The sequence below is a fragment of the Amblyomma americanum genome, chromosome 5 (assembly GCF_052857255.1).
Source record: "Amblyomma americanum isolate KBUSLIRL-KWMA chromosome 5, ASM5285725v1, whole genome shotgun sequence".
In the NCBI taxonomy this organism is placed as follows: domain Eukaryota; kingdom Metazoa; phylum Arthropoda; class Arachnida; order Ixodida; family Ixodidae; genus Amblyomma; species Amblyomma americanum.
Genome location: NC_135501.1, coordinates 44,755,650 through 44,772,742, shown reverse-complemented (window position 1 = coordinate 44,772,742; position 17,093 = coordinate 44,755,650). Strand labels below are relative to the sequence as shown.

The 17,093-nt window shown below is 47.8% G+C and overlaps 1 protein-coding gene across 1 annotated transcript in view; it reads right to left on the bottom strand.

Moving 5' to 3' along the window:
* The window catches only part of LOC144133821 (DNA-directed RNA polymerase II subunit RPB7-like), a 90,528-nt gene that overhangs the window by 59,481 nt on the left and 13,954 nt on the right, over positions 1-17,093 (bottom strand). The window lies entirely within an intron of this gene.

Here is a 17,093-nt window from a genome sequence, read left to right as displayed (position 1 = left end):
AACTTCATGGCAGATTAAGTTCATGCCAGTTATCAATAGCTGACTAAATAGTCAGACAGTACTTGAGTCGACCAATGTATCTATCGACTTGATGAGTATTATAAATATCTTCAGTGATCTGACAATTGGATAATTGAGTTAGGACACCTTTTGCAGTGATCATGATTCCAGTCTACAGCACAGTCCGTTAGGCTCTGTAGATAGGCACTATTAAGCTACGTAACATCCACAATAGGGCAAAAGGCTGTACTCCTGTTATCTATGCTCTGTGCCTATCGTGGCACACATTCAGATGCTACAATTGTTGGCCAGGAGTAGTTCATTCCACCCTTCCCCCGCAACCCGGGTGCCTCTTGCGTTCCAGTCCTCAATTTGTATTTCGCTATACTGAAAAAGATTTCACGCTTCTTTGCAGATTAAGAGCAATGTTGAGAACTCATGACTGAAACTGGCCACAAAATAGGACTCTATATCTGTTCTGTGCCTTGCCCAAACTTCTTTCCTTTTAATTTCAGCCACGATAGCATCGACTTCTATGACACCCTGGTTTACAATTAAGAAAAAAGTAAATGATAGCACTGTAGTGTGCTGCAGTGTACTAGGAGTGTCTGAGACGTGTGCACCATGAACTCATTTGAACTTCAATTTATTAAAACTGGTACTACGGTGCTTGCCTTGAAAACCAGGTGTATTAAAAAGGCTCTGCGTAATTTAAGATTTCCAGGCCCCTTTGAGTTAGATGGAAGTCGAATGTAAAGCAAGTGTTACTACTTTAAGACTTTTTTAAAAACTACCAGACGAAGGATCTTGCCAAGGATTCTACAAATGCCAATCCTATCCCATAGCCTACATCCTATGCCCTATCCTAACGGTTACCTTTCATTACTTCAAGAATCTAGAAAAACATTTTATTTCTTGAATGTCCCCGACCCCTCCAAAAGAAACTGCGAAAAATATTCCCATTATGAATACAGCAAATTTATTTTGTGAGAAGATGGGAAATGGTCGCCTGCTTTTAGAACAAAAACTGTGCGGCAATAACAAATTTTCCATGATTCAATCTGATGCTTTACTGCACGCGCACTTTCAGGAATATCAAAACAGAGCAGCTCCTAAATGGTAAAGCCTTTGCGGCTTCCTTCTCGGGTTAAGCGTGGTAGCAGTACAGCCTCCTCATCACAAGTGGCAGCGTCGCATGTGAGGAGGCTCCACAGCAGAACTGGCAAGTGGCATGTGCTGGGTGCACTGCTTTCAGTGCACTGGGACAAAGAGACAAAAAGACACTTTGATGGAAGCGAGGGAAACACCTGTCAGCATCGGAAGGCGACAGGTCTTCTAAAATTAAAAAGACGTGCGAAATGCCAATCAGTGTCCAAAACGCAGCGCAGCTGCGCTCAAAACTCGAAAAAATGATGTCCAAACTATGCAGCCAAAGAATTTCTCAGCTCCACGAATAGTGTAACACCTGCCACTGCATGCATGTCAGAGTGCATGGGCAACAGCACACTGTGCTATTCAGGATCCTTTCCAAATAGTAAAAAGTATATATAGCGCTGAAGAAACAGGACACAAGTGGAGACATGAAAGAGCGCTTATCCTTCATGTTTGTCACTTGTGTCCTGTTTCTTCAGTATTGTATACTCATTGTTATCCTACATCAACTAGCCCAAACTGTAACCTTAGTGATATTTTGATGATCGCCTGCTGCGCCAAGACAGCCCTCTGTCTGAGGCCCGCCTGAATTAACCAAAGTGAGCACAGCTGCCTCTCAATTAATGGATGCTTAGCAGCACAGACACATGTGGGTGCAAGCCAGGATCATGACGGCAGTTAAAATCAGCTGGCCAAATTTGCAGGGGTCGAGCCAATGACATTTTACGGTTTAAAAAAACGAACACCTTAGTAATTTTTGGTTTGGTCTGGTTAAGTAACTCTGGGGAGGAATAGCAACATCCGATTCAGCACCTGAACGCTTAAGTAGAACATGAAGCCTGTAAAGCTAACATATGAAGAACACAGAAATAATGATCAACGATGTGAGGTCGGAACAAGAGTTCATGACAGGAGGTAAAAGAAGCAGTAAGCAAGTGCATCTTTCTAGACCAAGAAGTAACCGCAGTTCCAACACAACAGAGAGAAATTAGAATGTGAAATAAATTAGGTTGGAGTGCATATGGTAGGTACTCTCAGGCTGTGAACAGCAACTTACCAGTGTTTCTCAAAAGAAAAGTATTGAACAGCTGCATCAAGCCAGTACGCATGTACACCTAAATGTGAACCGAAAGGCTTAAAACTAAATTGCCGACTGCACTGTGAGATATGGAAAGGGCAAATGATGAGGGTAACTTTAAGAGACAGGAAGATACCAGAGTGGGTTAGGGAACAACTCTCATTTATTAAATCATAAGAGGAGGAAATAGATGTGGGTGGGATAATGCAATGTGAAAAACACAGAACTGATGGTCCTTTAGGGCAGGGGTTCCCAAACTGCGTTCTGCGGGCTGATTTTTTGGGTTCTGCGAGCACCCACACTGGCCTGTCCTCATTTTCTTGTGCACTTCTTGCGGCCACGTGTAGATAGTGCCTTGTTTGCTAAAACTCGCTTTTACTATACCAGAGCTTTGAAAAGCTGAAGTATCCGCATGTTGGACCAGCCAGACAGGGCACAGCACTGGCAGCGGCAACACTACCCCATCTCTCCTTTCGCACTACTAAACATCAGCTCAGCCTCATCATATTCAGCCTGCATTTTCACTTCTGTTCCTAGCCAGCAGATAGCGCAGCATGTGTGTGTGGCAACTGAAAGAGTGGGCCGCACCTCCAAGCTAGCCGAGCGAACCCAAGACAAAAACCAACCACCCTATCTCTGCTGAAAATTTAAGCATGGCTTTTAAGTGTGGTGGCGGCAGGGCAAGCTTTTGCCATCAGCAAGCTCATGGCACGCCACAACATGATTCTGAGCGCATCCCAGCTGATTGTGCATGCAAATGCCGTGGGACATTTGTTTGTGACTGTGATTTTCTCCATTGTTAGGTCTCAGCATGGGTGAGAAATAGGCATTTAAAAAAAGTGATTCAAGAAGAGAAACACTTGCTCATAAAAAAACTGACATTTTGAAACCACGAAGTGTCCAACCACAAGCAACACCAACCGAAGCACTGACACAACGCAATGCAGGGAGAGATGGGTTTCTTGGCACACACTGTAGTATGCTGAGGCAAAAAAGTTTGGGAACCCCTGCTTTAGAGTAACAGAGTGGATTCCAAGGGAGGGCAAACGTAGCAGGGGATGATAGAAAGTAAAATGGACTGTGAGGAAGATGCCGTTGTCCTTTCATGATTTTAGCCGCGGCTGTTAACGATGTCAAAATACCTTCTTATGATTATATGTCACTCACAGTAGCCCACGTGAGCGCTGATGGAGCTACCAGACGTTACTATACCTCTCTACTTGTATTTCATGGCATGAACAAAACAAAGTAAAAATATAAATCACAACTGGAAGGTTTACCAAAATCTCATACAGCTTAAATTTCTGGAGCCATAATTGAATTGACTAAAATACTCTTGTCCGTTTTTTTTCCTTTATCAGAGTTGTAGCAATAAGACTTGATGAGATGACAGGACTACACCGCTAGCCTAGTTCACCTCCAGCTATACTGAGGTCCATGGCACATCTGCCCTCAAATGTGTAATCGTAAAAATGTGTAAAACGTAAATGACTAGGCACCTAGCGAGGCAAATTGATAGAGAACTCACGATGCATGATGCATCGACCCGAGTGCCCACAATCTTTAGCCTGATCTCGTCCTCTTGCTGGATGATGATGTCCTGAAAGCAGGAAGAGCCCCGCCGCGGTGGCTCAGTGGTTAGGGCGCTCGACTACTGATCCGGAGTTCCCGGGTTAGAAGCAGACCGCTGCGGCTGCGTTTTTATGGAGGAAAAACGCTAAGGCGTCCGTGTGCTGTGCGATGTCAGTGCACGTTAAAGATCCCCAGGTGGTCGAAATTATTCCGGAGCCCTCCACTACGGCACCTATTTCTCTCTTTCTTCTTTCACTCCCTCCTTTATCCCTTCCCTTACGGCGCTGTTCAGGTGTCCAACGATATATGAGACAGATACTGGGCCATTTCCTTTCCACCAAAAACCAATTAATATTATTATAAAACTTGTCAATACAAAAGTTTGATGTTGAAGAAAAAAGTATCCTATCTAGGACTCCAGTTCAAGGGTGAACCAGAGTGAAAAGCAGTAGAGGACCAGGGAGGGGTTTAAAAAGAGACTAAAGGATAAGGAAATGCATCTTGAAAGCAAAGAACATCACAAGGTTGAAATGTACAACAAATATGCAACACGTGAAAGAAGTTCTGCATGCTGCAGATGTGCTCGAGTGCTCAGTCCACATTACTCACAATCTTGCAGCTTCGAATATTCGGTGCTGCGGGAAATTATGACAACATTGACCAGCAGACTAATCTCGCCGTTTCAAGAACTGTGGCGGTGCGGTGAGCTGTGATAGCGATGATCCCGGTTAGGAGCAGGGAGCTTTTTGGCTCGTCCAGATATTACGATAGTCGGTTATAACCATCGGATTTTGCGTTTTCTCAGTATCGTTTTAAGTGGACTGCACTGTACATAGCAACATATTGTCACGTGCTGCGCATGGGCTCTGAGGAATAAAGAAGACGTGCGGCGGCTGGAAGTAGAAGAGGAAGTCAAGGATCCTGCCGCCGGCGCACCAGGCTCCTCTCGACCTGCCTTGTAAATATTATTTGTAAATAGAACCTGTAACAGTGTGGTGGAGGTGCTGAGTCGATCACCACGGATCCCTCTCGCAACCGCTGCAGCCGAAGAATCGCCGGATTGCCACCGTTGCCCGTGCAAATGCCCAAGGAAGCCGACGCACGACCGACCGGCGCCGCAACGCCCGCTTGGCACCACTACCGTGAGCCGCGGACGTTTTCCGGGAAGGCTGGCGAAGACGTGGATGATTGGCTCACCAATTACAAGCGGGTGAGCAAATACAACGGCTGGGATGCCACTCTTCAGCTGGCCAATGTCGTCTTCTTTCTCGATGGCACCGCGCTAACTTGGTTCGAAAACCATGAGGCATCAATAACAAGTTGGGACCGCTTCATGGAAGAGCTCCGCAGCTGCTTCGGGGATACTGTTGCCAAACGAAAATGCGCTGAGCAGTCTTTGCTTCAGAGAGCGCAAGTGCCTGGAGAGACCTGCACGACTTACATAGAAGAGGTCTTGAAGCTGTGCTACGTCGTTAATCCCAGTATGTCCGACGAAGATCGCGTTGGTCATCTCCTCAAGGGCATCGCAAAGGACGTCTACAGCTTTCTTATTAGTAAAGAAAATTTAGACTCGCCCACGGATATCATCAAGCACTGCCGCACCTTTGAAGCTCTAAAACTGCGTCGAATTACTCCCAAGTTCGGTCGCCTGCCTAACGTCACCACCGTCGCCAGCGTGGATTTCCACGAGCCTGTGAATGCGGCGACTCTCCCTGACGTCATTCGTCAAATCGTGCGTGACGAACTCTCCCGGAATCAAGATATTGCGCGCCGCAGTGAGGTCCCGTATGGGAGCTGTTCTCTGCAGGCGGCTCCCGCCTACCGCTCCTCCCCTTGGAGTTTGTCTGCCCAGGCCCCTACCAGTGCTACTCGCATTGATTACAGCGACGCTCCCCGGATCACCCGCCCCCGCCCCCGCCCCAGGGCGCCAGCTCATCCGCAACGCCACCTGCGGCAGCCGGAGTACGATGGTCGTTTCGACACTGGCTACGAGGAGTGTTATCCCGAGTGCCCCCCCGACCCACCACTTTGTTACCGCTGTGGTATGATCGGTCACATCTCTAGATTCTGCCGTCGCCGGGGCCAGATTTCCCGCTCCCAGCGCCAATGGTCGAACCCTCGCCTGAGTTTCAATGCGCCTGTTCATGACCGTGTCTTCACATCGTCTCAGCGCCCATTCAGTTACGCGCCACCACGGAACGACTCCCCTGCCTCTGACCGAAGTCTGACTCCACCTTCGCACCGCTCTCGCCGCTCGCCTTCCCCCCAACGTCGTTCCCCACCGTCCCCGGGAAACTAGCGTGTGCGGCCGATTGAGGTGCGGTCGCCGGATCATCGATAGTGCCACTTCCTCTGCCCATTGTTATGTTAAGGAACCGCCTTGAAGTTTTAGTGGACGGTATTTGCGTCATGGCCTTAGTGGACACTGGTGCCACGGTGTCAGTAATGAGTTCAACTTTCAAGAACCGTCTGGGTCGTAAAATAATGTTCGCTTGGGATCGTGCTGTTACATTCCGGGGTGTAGGGAGAGAATCATTGGTTCCGATTGGTATTTGTTTTGTGAATGTAGTGATCGCTGGCCACATGTTCCAAACTGAATTCACGGTGCTCCCTCGTTCTACGCATGACATCATCCTCGGTATTGACTTTTTGCACCAGTGCGGCGCTACTCTCGATTTCCGCAGTGGTGGCATATCGTTAAGTCCTGGCCTTCGGTCAGCTCTCATAGAAGACTCGCCAGTGGTTGCCCAAGTGTTTTCTGTCTCTGAAGATACCGTCGTTCCAGCAATGTCTGCCATATTCGTTCCCGTTGTGTCCTCGAGCACGATTTCTGATGCCTTCGATGCTGTGGTGGAACCTTGTTCCCTTAACTGTGCAAAGAAAAGTGTGCTAGTACCCCGCAGCGTCGTCCATGTGACCAAGGGCCATGCCACTCTTTGGACTGTGAATCATTCCAACGAACCTGCAGTATTGCCATGTGGTTTAAAACTTGCTGGCTTTGAAGAACGTTTTTCTGTACCAGTTGCCGCGATCACTGACAACGTGTCTCGTCCAACTAGACGCCGCGTTCTGAGCGACTCTCAATTCCTAGCCATGGTCAACAAATCCCTACCCACTAGCGACCGCCAGGTACTAGTGGCCGTTCTTATGAAGCATGCGGACGTGTTTGACTTTGCTCGCGACCAACCACCGCCGATTCCAGCTTCCCGTACCCATCACATGATCAATACTGGATCTGCACAGCCGATTCGCCAGAAGCCATACCGCGTCTCGCCTTCCGAACGTAAGATAATCGATGAACAAGTCCGTGACATGTTGCACCGCGGCATCATTCAGGAATCTTCAAGCCCGTGGGCTGCTCCAGTGATCCTTGTCAAAAAGAAAGATGGCACTTGGCGATTTTGTGTCGACTACCGCCGGCTTAACACTGTCACAAAGAAGGATGTTTACCCGCTCCCGCGCGTTGATGATGCCATTGACTGCCTCCACTCAGCCTCCTACTTTTCCTCGGTGGATCTACGGTGCGGGAACTGGCAGATCCCGATGCACCCGCAAGACAAAGAGAAGACAGCATTCGTGACACCTGACGGGTTGTATGAATTTAATGTTATGCCTTTCGGCCTTTGCAACGCTCCTGCCACTTTTGAACGATTTATGGATACGCTTTTACGTGGCCTGAAGTGGCAAGTTTGCATGTGTTATCTGGACGATGTTGTTATTTTTGGTAGGACCTTCGCCGAACATAACAGCCGCTTAGCCATTGTCCTAGACTGCATAGAGAGAGCGGGCCTCGTGCTGAACTCGAAGAAGTGTCGCTTCGGTGAACGCCAAATTACTGTGCTTGGTCATCTCGTTGACAAGGATGGCCTCAGACCCGACCCGCAGAAGGTTGAAGCTGTAAGCAGTGTCAAAGAACCCAAATCAGTGAAAGAGCTCAGGAGTTTCCTAGGACTTTGCTCATATTTTCGGCGTTTCGTTCCAAAGTTTTCTGATTTAGCCTACCCGCTTACAAGTCTCCTGCAGAAAGACACCCCTTTCCACTGGACTCCCGAATGCTACTCCGCGTTTCGGCAGCTCAAGTTTCTCCTCACCTCGCGGCCAATATTGCGTCATTTCTGCCCGACAGCACCGACTGAACTCCACACTGACGCCAGCGGCATCGGCGTGGGTGCTGTGCTTATCCAACGCCATGAGGGCAATCAACACGTTGTCGCTTATGCAAGTCGCACCCTCAGCAAGTCGGAACGCAATTACACTGTAACAGAGCAAGAGTGTCTCGCCGTTGTTTTCGGCGTACAACGGTTTCGTTCATACCTTTATGGACGTGCTTTTACAGTCGTCACAGACCATCACTCTCTGTGCTGGCTGGTCAATCTACGCGACCCCTGCGGTCGGTTGGCCCGCTGGGCGTTACGCCTCCAAGAGTTTAACTTCAAAGTGTCTTACAAAAGTGGCCGCCAACACGCCGACGCAGATTGCCTCTCGCGGCTGCCGCTCCCGGTTACTACTTCCGATGATGAAAACTTCGATGACTATCTCGCTGCCGTTTGCCAAGAGTTTCCAGATCTTGGCACTTTCCAGATGGAACAACGCAAGGATCAGCACTTGGCGCCGCTTTTTGCCGAAGCCCGTGACCCGACATCCGCAAGCCCTTTCTGCGTTCGCGACGGTTTACTCTACAGAACGAATTACTCGCCTGGAGGTGCGCGCTTTCTCCTCGTCGTTCCGGCTACTCTGTACTCCTCTGTTCTGCAGGCAATGCACGATGACGTCACGGCTGGGCACTTGAGGTTTGCCAGGACCCTTAACCGCATCAAGGAACGTTTTTACTGGCCAAAAATGCGTCACATAGTTCAGCGCTACGTGGCCACCTGCGTGCAGTGTCAGCGGTTCAAGCTTCCCACGACTTCTCCGCCTGGACGCCTGCATCCTTTGCCACCTCCAAGCACGCCATATGAACAAGTTGGACTCGATCTGCTCGGTCCGTTTCCCCGCTCGTCCAACGGTAACCGCTGGATTATAGTGTGCGTTGATCACCACACCCGTTACTGTGAGACCGCCGCCCTACCTTGCGCCACCGCTGCTGAGGTCTCGCTCTTCCTTCTTCGTGCTGTCATCCTCCGGCATGGACCTCCTCGAGTTGTTATCAGTGACCGCGGTCGCCAGTTTACGGCAGACGTTGTGGAAGAGCTTCTGCGTTTTAGTTCATGCCATTTTCGCCACTCGACGCCGTACCACCCCCAGACTAATGGACTGGTTGAACGTACCAATCGGACACTCACGACCATACTGGCCATGTATGTCGATTCCCGCCATAAGAACTGGGACGACGTGCTTCCCTTCATTACATACGCCTATAACACGTCGAGGCATGAAATAACTGGTTACAGCCCATTCTTCCTTCTTTATGCCCGTCCGCCTCGAAGCTCCCTCGACAGCATCTTACATTTCTCTCTCGACACCGAGCCTTCTATTGTCAACACTTTATGTCGCGCTGAAGAAGCCCGTCGGATTGCCCGGATACGCACCTTGGCATCACAGCATCGCTCTAAGCAGCGTTATGACCGCCGGCGCAAGGATGTCTCCTACCTCCCCGGTGACGTTGTATGGTTGTGGACGCCCCTACGCAAGCGTGGCTTATCAGAAAAGCTGCTATCCCACTACACAGGCCCGTTCATCGTTGTTGCTCGCCTCAATGACCTCAACTATGTCATCTCTCCCCAATCAACGCAAGGACGCCGCTCAAGGACAACCCAGGTCGTGCATGTCGCACGGCTGAAGCCATTCCGCTCTCGGGACCCCGATTGATTGACTGGCCCAGAGGGCTTCGTCTGCGAACGGGGAAATGTCACGTGCTGCGCATGGGCTCTGAGGAATAAAGAAGACGTGCGGCGGCTGGAAGTAGAAGAGGAAGTCAAGGATCCTGCCGCCGGCGCACCAGGCTCCTCTCGACCTGCCTTGTAAATATTATTTGTAAATAGAACCTGTAACAATATTACAGTAGCCGACGGGTAATTCGGACTCCAATAATTCGGACATGTATAATATTTCGGACCGCGCTGAGGCACCGTCAGTCTCCCCATAGAAGCCCATACATATTCACGACGAATATTTCGCGCTTAAAAAGTCCGAAAGTTCGATTTTTCGCACTAATTTCAGTCGCCTGCGGGCCGAAGTCGGCCATCTTATCGGCTTTTCGGCGGCGCCAAAGGCGCAATCTTGAATTGAGGTGGATTTATGCTGCAGTTGGCTTGGCTTGACACACTTTTGGTATTTCATTGTTGCCAGTAGAGGTTTCTGCGATCTCTTCAAAGTTCGAGGGGCAGCCGCATTGTCATCGTCGCCAACTTGCTTTTGTCGCCGTGTCGCGAGCAGTTATCGCTTGAACCATACGTTGTAAATTGGTTGTTGAAAAGGGAATTGTGCAAGAGCTATCTCACATCTCGGTAGGAAAGGATAAAGGAGGGACTCAGAGAAGAAAGGAAAAAAGAGGTGCGATAATTGAGGGCTCCGGAATAATTTCGAACACCTGGGGATCTTTAACGTGCACCTACAACACACAGCACATGAGCGCCTTTGCGTTTCGCCTCCAATGAAACGCGCCCACCGCCGTCGGGTTCTAACCCAGGTATTTTGGATCACTAGCCGAGCGCTCTAACCACTGAGCCACCGTGGAGTGTCTCATACGTTCGCCATTCGCCGTTTCGTCACTTGGGTATCTCTGACCGCGTTGACCGAGTGGCGCTCAGTCCTTACGAAGTTACATCTGTTCGCCGTTTTGTGATTGCATCCGGCGGTTCCTCCACTTTGAAAGAAAAGGGCCTTATCTTTGTGTGTGTTTAACGAGCGGTGTGGTGCACACTCAGATTGTGGACCACATGGCCCCGCTGGGTCCATCAAACAAGCACGGGAAGTATTCCAACTAAATGCTGTGACCTTGCATGCACAGTAGAACCACAACATTGGCACAAATACAGGCGCAAATCGTCGCCAACAAGAGAAATTTGCCACAAAGTAAAATCAGGGACATTTTTAAGCCGATTCAGTCTCAATAAAATGATTTTTTGTACTTCACGGATTACTCGAACTGTTCGATTATTTGGATCATTTTTTGGGTCCCTTCGAGTTTGAAAAATCGGCCGCCGACTGCATGTACTTTCTATAACTACTATAACACCTTACCGTGCTACTTATCTTTTACTCGTCATATGCACTAACTGCCCACAGCACTAAGCAAAAGTAATTCATGCAGTGCAATTAGACACAGAAGTTTGTTATGCTGTGAGCATGCTAGAAGAATTGGAAGTAAGAGATTATGATAAATGGTGATAGAGCAGTACTTGCTAATACTGTTGGGCCCCGAGAATACTATCACATTTAAGGCATCCAGTCTATCCACATGGTGAACATACGTAGCATGACACACATGCCATAACAGGCTCCTTGTAACAGTGTAAAAAAGAAGATTGCTGGATATTACAAATTTTGGACTTGCTTCACATCAGAGTATCATGCGCCAAGCACATGGTTAATCCAAAGCATGTTTGTGTTGTGTTGGGTTTTATGGCACATAGGCAGCTAAGGCCATCATGCACCAAGCTCAAGGTAGTCCAAAGCCATTTTCTGGAAGCACTTCATGTTATGCAATCTAGCATAGCCTCAAACAGTTTTGGTTTGAATATAACACAAGTCCAAAGCAATGCACATTTTCATCACAGCCCCTAATCAAACAGAACAAGAAACTCATGAACTTCAAGAAATCTCTTTATTGACATTCTTCATTATTGTTTACCGTCTTAAACCTGCCCATCACCTATGAGGGATGTCATGTGGAAGGCTCTGGATTAACTCAGACCGCTTCGGATTCCTTAACGTACACTGACGTTGCACAGCACAAGGGACACTTTTGTTTTTCGCCTCCATCGAAGTGGTGCTCCCGTGGCTGGGATTCAGCCCCGCCACCATAGGCTCATCAACCGAGTGCATCACACTAGGTAGTTCTGCACTAACGTGCCACAGTGCATGGTCCCCCTCTCCACCCACTTCCTACAGGCACATATGTTTTTGCAATTTCAGCAGATGCATGCTGTGCGACGCAAGAATAGAGTATTTCCAGCGCAACTATGGCTGGGAGGACCAAGACAGCCAAAATCCACAAATTGGAAGACTGACAGCAACCCCCTCCTCCCGATTCTCTTTGGCAGCATCTGAGCCACAAAGGATACCTCCACTATCACATTATCAGCATGAACAAGCACTGGCTTCATAGGCTGTTTTCCTTGCATTGCTGCTGCTATAAAAGACCATGGTGCACAATGCATCATAAACAATAGCATGCCCTGTTTCCTCCAGTGGCAGCAACGCTGCACTTAAATCCCATCCAAGCCAACCCATCTGCACACCGAATACACAAAGGTGCATTCCATGATGGCAAAAAGTAAACTCGATAGTGGCCCCGATGCCCGCTCACAACCTGGAAATCAAACCTTCGCGCTCTACAGAGTGTTATATATCAGGAATATGTACATGGTTCTCTGAGGTGCTCGGTGAAAGTCTGGAACATTGTGTAAGCCCAAATTATCACCAAAAAATAAGTCAATTACTGCTTTCTGTTCTCACCAGCCAGATTTAATGATCAAACTGCTGTGCAGTTCTGGCACAAAAATTGTTGCTATTCATGAAAGCACACCTTGAATAAGGAGCTTGATTCAAGGGTGTAGGCAAAGCTAAGGCTGTTCACGAATTGTGTTAAGTGTGGTACACGCGTCTCAAGTCACTAAGCTGCACCTGATCTATGAGAGTCGCCGTGGTAAAGGGCTCTGGATTGATTTTGACCACATGGGGTTCCTTAACATGCGCTAACCTCCCACAACACATGAATGTCTATGCATTTCACCTCCATCGAAATGCACCTGCTGTGGTCGGGAGTAGATCTAGAACTTTGGGCTCAGCAATAACTGTGCAGCAACAGCGGAGAAAAAGAATTACAGCTCAACAAAGTCAGGAGATAACTGAAGTGCAAAACAAATTTCAGCATACTGATCACCCATTGCCGAAATTTAAGCTACATACACAGCCCTATTTTGCTAGAAAAGCCACACTATGCAAACAAGGCACTTCAATTATATTAAGAGGGGACACCCCTCTTAGAACTATTTTTCTTAATTCTTGATAGATATTCATGAAACTTACCACGTTTATGTATTTCAATAAGCTGATTTCAAATATGCTTTTAGTTTTTCAGTGAAACAAGTTGTTCTCAAAATAATAAGTAATCCTTGTTTGAAACATGCAGGTAATTTAATTATGTAACAGTAAAGGCCACAGTGAAGTTTTGCATACAGACATGCTCTAGAATGTCCATTGTGTGAAATAAGGTAATATGAATGTTTGAGGCCCATTTTAGCAGAAGTTACAGCACATTAAACCTTACCAAGGAAAATTCAATATGGCGGCTCAGACGAAATTTATTGTTTTAAAATTATCCTGATTAGCAACTGGCCTTGATGTAGCCTTATTTCACTCTGCGTGAGTTCATCTTTCCAACAAAAACGAATTATGCAGCTAGCCCGCTCACAACCAGAGATATTCCTGCACTTTTGCAAATGTGTTCAAATTGGTGTTTTGAGAAAACGACAAAAAACGTTTCCAACCATCTTTATGCCACAGGAACCACTTCAACCTCAGAGGAAGGCACCAGGGGCATAACCAGGATGCATTTCATTTCTCTGCCGCCTTTTTGCCATCAGAATGATGCCCACAGGTAACTTTTGCCTCTTGGTGGGGTCTCAGAAACAGACGCCACGAAACGCTCGTCTTTCGCGTTGTCGCTAGCGCCAATTGAAAACCAAGTATCACTCGTTCACGGGCACTAGTTTCCACCACATCGCTATCGGTCATAATTTCAGCATAGATGCATACGCGGCTGGCGTAACTCGAGCTGCACATCGTTTTGCCCGGGAGCGGAGCCGGCGACGGTTCTAGAGGTGTGCCGTCGTTCACGGCGCGGGTCCGCGACGCGCTTGGCGGTTGTTCCCGACGCGGTTGGCAACGCGCCAACGACACTTTGACCTTCACCCTGCAGAGTCTGCGTCAACTGCAGCGTCGACTCGAACTGCGTTTTCTTGGTTTTTGCTCGGGAGTGGAGCCAGCGACGGCACTAGCGATGCGTCGTTGTTGACAGCGAGGATCTGCGACCCGCTTCACGATCGTCCACGGTGCGGCTGGCAGCGCGCCATCCGCACTTTGACCTTCTCTTCGCGGAGGCTGCGAGAGCCCAGGCTCCTTGTGCCTTTTGCGTTTTCGCCTTTGCCGGGCGCCGAACCGATGAAACGACTGATACTCTATCCACACGCGCCGCGCGGCAGACTCTCTCAAAATGGCGCCGCGCTTCTGGAGCAGACAAGCCTAACCCGAGGCCTACCCAATCAGAGCACCATTCTGATTATATGGCTTTTCTAACCAATGACAACGCGGCGCGCACGTTTTCTTTGCTTTCATTTTGTCCTCGAACGGAAAAATCGCAGCGTCGCTTACCGATTTAAAAAAAAAAAAAGCCGGAGGCGCTGGCTTTCGAACATGACCAAAACGGCGTCGGGGGAGCACGGAGGTACAGAGCAACGACGAGACATGATTTGAACTCAATTTAAAAGGCACAACGTGTGCTTTCGGGAATTTAAGTGGCTATTACTAAGCCAGTGGTGGTCCAGCCATTTCATGTTTTGAAGCAAGTTTTGGAGCACACAAATAGACATTCTGGAGCACCTTTGTATAAGAACAATAATTCTGGAGCGACCCCGGAGCAGCACGAATGGAATAAAGGAGTCACCCAGAAGCGGTTGTTATTAACGAGATCAGTTCACCCATGTGTAGCTAAGAAAAAAACAAAGTTTCACAAAAAACATTGACAAAAACATTTTAATATTGCTGGCACTGCCCTGCAGGTGTGTACAGTCAAGTGTCATCATCATCATCGGCCTTACTACACCCGCTGCAGGGCAAAGGCCTCTCCCATGTCTCTCCAATTAACCCTATCCTTTGCCATCTGCATCCACCCTTTGCCTGCAAACTTTTTAATCTCATCCGCCCACCTAACCTTCTGCCGCCCCCTGCTACGCTTACTTTCTCTTGAAATCCACTCCGTTACCCTTAAGGACCAGCGGTTATCTTGCCTTCGCATTACATGCCTTGCCCAAGCCCATTTCTTTCTCTTGATTTCGACTAGGATGTCATTAACCCGTGTTTGTTCCCTCACCCACTCTGCCCGCTTCCGATCTCTTAACGTTACAGCTACCATTTTTCTTTCCATGGCTCGCTGCGTTGTCCTTAACTTAAGCTGAACTCTTTTCGTTAGCCTCCACGTTTCTGCCCCGTAGGTGAGTACCGGTAAGATTATGCTGTTGTACACTTTCCTCTTGAGAGAAATTGGTAAACTGCCACTCATGATCTGCGAGAATTTGCCATATGCGCTCCACCCCATTCTTATCCTTCTAGTTATCTCCCTCTCATGATCCGGATCAGCTGTCACTACCTGCCCTAAGTAGACGTATTCCGTCACAATTTCTACGCTCTCACTGCCAATTGTGAACTGTTGTTCCCTTGCTAGGCTGTTGAACATTACCTTGGTTTTCTGCATGTTAATTTTTAGACCCATCGATCTGCTCTGCCTGTCTAACTCATTGATCATGATTTGCAGTTCACCTCCTGAATGACTCAGCAAGGCAAAGTCATCAGCAAATCGCAGATTATTTAGGTATTCTCCATTTATTCTTATTCCCAACTGTTCCCAACTCAGGCCTCGAAATACCTCCTGTAAACACGCGGTGAACAGCATTGGCGAAATCGTGTCTCCTTGCCTGATGCCCTTCCTTATTGGAATTTTATTGCTGACTTTATGGAGGACTATAGTAGCTGTGCAGTTGCTATATATATCTTCCAGTATTTTGACATAAGGCTCTTCTGCCCCCTGACTACGCAATGCCTGTATCACTGCTGAGGTTTCCACTGAGTCGAATGCTTTCTCGTAATCAATGAAAGCTATATATAAAGGTTGGTTATATTCTGCGCATTTCTCTATCACTTGGTTGATAGTGTGAATATGATCTATTGTGGAATATCCTTTACGAAAGCCTGCCTGATCATTTGGTTGAGTAAAGTCTAACGTTGCCCGGACTCTATTAGCGATTACCTTAGTAAATACTTTGTAGGCAACGGATAGTAAGCTGATCGGCCTGTAATTTTTCAAGTCCTTGGCGTCTCCCTTCTTATGAATTAAGATAATGTTTGCATTCTTCCAAGTTTCTGGTACAGTCGAGGTCATAAGGCATTGCGTATTCAGGGTGGCTAGTTTTTCTAGCACGATGTCCCCTCCATCCTTCAACAGATCTGCTGATACCTGATCCTCCCCAGCTGCTTTTCCTCTTTTCATTGCTTCTAAGGCTTTCTTTACTTCATCTTTCGTTACTGGCGGGATGACGCATTGCTGTGCACTGTTGTCTTTCTCATTAACGCTCTGATTACATTGCCTACTGTACAGGTCTGTGTAGAACTCTTCGGCTACGTTGACTATCTTATCCATATTGCTAATGACATTGCACTGCTTGTCTCTTAATGCATACATCTGGTTTTTACCTATGCCTAGTTTCCTCTTCACTGTTTTTAGGCTACCTCCGTTCTTTATAGCATGCTCGATTCTCTCCATATTAAACTTCCTTATGTCGGCTACCTTGCGCTTATTTATTAACTTTGATAGCTCCGTTAGTTCTATTCTATCGGTAGGGTTAGGTACCCTCATGTTTTGGCGCTTCTTAATCAGATCTTTCGTCACCTGGGATAGCTTCCTGGTATCCTATCGAACTGTCCTACCGCCTACTTGTACTGCGCACTCCGTAATTATTGATGTCAGATTAGCGTGCATTGAATGAACATAAAGATCATCTTCCTCAGTTAAAGCCGAATATCTGTTTTGCAGCGCTATCCTAAACTCCTGTGCTTTCCCTCTTATGGCTAACTCGTTAATGGTCTTCTTCTTCGCTAGCTTCTTCCGTTCCCTCTTCAAGTCTAAGCTAAGTCTAGACCTTACCATTCTGTGGTTGCTGCAACGCACCTTTCCGAGGACGGCCACATCCTGAATGATGCCAGGTTCAGGGCATAGTATGAAGTCGATTTCATTTTTATTCTCACCATTGGGGCTCTTCCAGGTCCACTTCCTGTTTTCTCGTTTGCGGAAGAAGGTATTCTTGATCCGTAAATTATTTCTATCCGCGAATTCGACTAATAACTCTCCCCTGCG